The sequence below is a fragment of the Adiantum capillus-veneris genome, chromosome 7 (genome assembly GCF_014529385.1).
Source record: "Adiantum capillus-veneris isolate H3 chromosome 7, ASM1452938v2, whole genome shotgun sequence".
In the NCBI taxonomy this organism is placed as follows: Eukaryota; Viridiplantae; Streptophyta; class Polypodiopsida; order Polypodiales; family Pteridaceae; genus Adiantum; species Adiantum capillus-veneris.
Genome location: NC_140937.1, coordinates 128,853,781 through 128,858,149, shown reverse-complemented (window position 1 = coordinate 128,858,149; position 4,369 = coordinate 128,853,781).

The window sequence follows — 4,369 nt, the reverse complement described above, 5'->3', positions numbered from 1 at the left end:
AAATGTGAATCTCGATGTAAGTGCAACTGACTTGTCACTTTTAATGCAATCAGATGATTCTACATTAACATTAGAAGCACCAGTAGAAGCAATACAAGTTCAAAATGAGCATAAAGATGCACAGGCACCTGAAAAGCTTAAAATTGATTCTTTGAACAACAAATTCTTGCATGAATTTAGTAAAGGCGTTGAGATATCACTAAAGGTTGATAAGACTGCTAGGTTTGCAAATGATTTTGTATCCACTGACATAAGTGTGCAATCATTCATGAGTCTAAGGCACACATCAAACAGAATGATGTTAGCATTGTATGGCACACATAATTCATATGCACACTATGTAGACCAAAAAGGAAAATTGTACAAAAAAGAGAAACCAGTGTTTGAACGACCCACTTACCAGCTCATAGAAGTGCGTCCATTGATAGACCAGAAAGTATGGTTCATTTTAGTGGAAAGAATCTATTATAGCCCATCCTCTCTACAGCTGAAGGATATTACCCGAGTGAACCCAGAAATCTCTCAGAGCCAAACTCTCCTCCATCGGAAATCAAGCTTCTACATTGTGACCGAACGAGCATATACTTTGACCAAAACAGTCGTAGATATAGACGGGAGTCTTGCATCTATGATACCTTGGGTCCTGAAACCACAGAAGCTCATATTATAGGAGACCCATGGGATAGACAATATCAGGGCAAAGATAATGCTATCTATAGCTTGACTTGGGGAATAATTTTTCATGTTTCAAGGAGATACATAGAAAACTATGTAGAAGGTTTACAGATGCCAACCATCAACAATGCTACCCAAAGTGTACCTTCACAGTCCCAAAAGGTGAGACTTAATCAAAGCCAAACAATTTTGAACTCTTACAATGAAGCAAGCTATAGTGATCACCCTAGGAAGGGGGGAGCTGCGAATCCATCAAGCTCAGCTCTTATACCAGGAAATGCTACACCAATTAGAAGCCCTAGGGCTTCTAGCCAATAGACCCCTTCAAAGCAGAAACCATTGAAAGATCATATGGTTGTTGGAAGTTTCCAATTGACCTAGATTCCATCAAAGTCTACAAATAAATGCCTTTATGAAGATTTTCAAGGACAAAATTGATCTCCACAAGTCGGAGTCAAAAGCCAACAAATCCCATAGTGTTCAAACAACTACATGTGATCAAGCTCACATATGCATATCAAGATGCACAGGGTAATGAATATCAGCTAGATCATGATCTTGTACAAACCTCTACAGATGGCCCAATTGAAGTCAAAGACTATCTGAAGATGATGCAAAGCCTCAAGCTGCCAGAACAAGTGGCACAAAAGTCAAAGTCAATAGAATCTAAAGTCCAGAAAGCTACACAAAAGTCACCACCAGAATCTCTTGCGAAGAGACAGATTCTGCCAGAAAGTACAGTGGATCTATTAAGATCAAGAGTTACTCAGATGCAGGTAGACAATGCTCATCAATTGCAAACAAAAGGTGCAATATTACAGCCAATGGAGTTGACATCAACGAAAGCAGTTGGTCAAAGCAAAGAAAATGCAGATAAAGTTCAACCAAAGGATGTTGACATAACAAAAGCAGTCAATTCAGACACGAATCCTAAAATGATCAAGTGCAACATCATTGGTGAACACAAAGAAAAACTGTCAAGAGAAGTAAAGCTGGATTTTTAGTTAGACAAGAACCTCATGTCTTTTTGCACTTTGAAAAGATGTGGTCAACCACATCTGGAAGATGCTTCTGAATTTGTGAGCATATCTAGAAACAAACGAGTAGAATGCTGGGGAATCATCTCCACCACCATTGAAGTAAGTTCACAGATCATCATAGTTCAATTTCATGTAATCACCGCAAAAGATATACCAGACAACATCATAATGGGAATGCCAATGGCCCAGAAGATATTAGAGATACAGAATTCAATGAAGATGCAGTCTTCAGAGACAACAAAGAAGGAAGACAAAGACTGGTCACCCGCAGACGACATCACAAAGTCCTCAAGCACAGTTAGAATGGAGACTGATGCCAAAGCAAAGCTTATTAAAGATGATTCATCTCCATCAAGCATAAATTCTAAAGATCTTAAAGCAAACCAGACAATAGCAAGTGTAGATCAAATAGAGCAAAGAGCAACCATGATAGCTATTGAACAGAGAATGCCACCAAGACCAGAGGTAAAGAAGACAAATCTTGCAAACAAAGGTAAAGCTGAAGTGGACCTTCCACCGACTAGCAAAGAAGTTGTGACAGCATATGCCTCTACATCAAAGAACCCTCATGGATTAGCTTCTTCAAGCGAGTCAAGCTTTCAAAACTTCAAGTCAAATGTTGAACCAACTGAACCCTCTAAGGAGACACCCAAAAAAGCAAAGGTATATCAGCCAAAGTACTCAAGAAAGCAAAGGAAAGTCAAGCAAGTGTTTGTTCAAAGCAGTTTAGTCAAAGTCAATGATCCGGTTTGGATTAAAGACATGAAATCAACACAGAAAAACAAACACATGGGATGGATAGCATCACAATGGAGCTTAAAAGAAGAGGAGTACTATGGAGGTAACAGACAGATATGGGTGCCAAAACCGCAGGTTAGGGCATATGAAGTGACTTCAAGTCCCTCCCAAGAAAGAAGGCCCACAAGGTATCAACCTCCACAATATCCTAGGATGCCTATGAAGTAGGTATACAATGGAACAACATCAAAAGATGCTAAATCCAACCACAACTCACAAGAGGATACAGAAAAAAGATGGATCTCAAAGAATCTTCCTCTTGGACAAGGATTCTACACAAGTTATACAAAGATTTGGCTACCAGTCAACCACAAGTCAATTGCAACTACACCAGACTTGCATGAAAATCTCATGAACTCGACAAAACCTAGAGCAAAGCAAAGTCAACAAAGGAGATACAAAGGTCATCAAGAGATTTGGATTCCTAAGTCTTCCAATGCATCAAAAGCCAAATGCTGACAGTCAACAGAGGCCTACAACAACATCAAAGACTCCTATCAACAGGCCTACTTTGAGAATCAAACAAATAATGGAGTATTCATAGTCAAAGAAGGACAACCCAACTAGTGCAAATACAGATTCAAAGACGATAAAACAGGTATGGCAAAAGAAAACTTCAATGCCAACTTGGTCCTTCACTAATCCTCTTTTTGAGGATTTAAGCTTACTTTTACCTGAAGAAATGTTTGTAGTAAGCACAAGAATGTAAAATGTCAAGTCACCAGGGTGCAAAAAACACTCTTTGGTATAGTTAGAGTCGGGCTTCTAACCCATGAAATGAGCAAAGCATTAGTCCCAAAGCTTCAAGTCATATTAAAATCTGTGCTAAGAGTCGTAGTTAATAGGCTTACGCTCAAGCTGGAAGTGTTGAGCATATCTAAAGTCATGTTGCTAATGCTAGATGAGATGAGCATAAGAGTCAAAGTCTATTAACTTACAATTGGTGGAGTGTCGTAGAGTCCGACACTCACGCATAGTGAACAGTAAGATGAGAGCACATATCCTCGTCATCAAAAACCATTCTTAAAGGGATGCCAGCTTGCAAATCCATGTCATATGCTTTTATATCTACACCATCTTTTTCAATAACCCCTCAAAATTTTTCTTGCACAGCATATTGTTTTCCATGCATTTCTGTGTATGCATAAATAGGATGTCCCATCATTGGACATATGCATTAGACACTCTTTTTTGCTTCCACCTATGCACCTTGAGTGGACTACAACAGGAAAACCAATGTTCCATCATGCTACCCTTTCATATTTGCTGCCTCTTTATTTCCATATCTATCAGCAAATAATCCCTTGAGTACTTTATTAATATTTCCAATGCTAATAAGTACCCCAATAGTGCGCGTATCCCAAAGGCACTTTTTTCCCACTGGGTTTTTTTCCTTTGGTCATCCAGGTATTAGACCCTAATTTAGATATCTTATTCCAATCTGGTGCTTTCAATATTGGAGCTGAAGTGAGAGCTTGCTTAAGATTCATGAAGGATTCTTCACACTCATCGGTCCATTTAAAGTGTGTAATCAAGCTATACATGGGTATTGCAATTATAGCGTACATGTAATGAACCGTCTGTAATATCCACAATGTCCCATGAAGGCTTGAACCCCCTTGACTATTGTTGGTCTAGGAAAATCAGCAATAACATGAATTTTATCCATGTCAGTAAGTAGCTATGTCATTTTTAGACACTATATGTCCAAGAATTTTTCCTTGTCTATCTATGAATGTGCACTTTTCAAGATTTAAGCAAATCCTATAAAGTCTACATTTTTTAAATATCTTTTTGAGGTGTTCAAAATGATCAACCCGGATTGATGAATGTACGCATAGATCTCCCATATATAC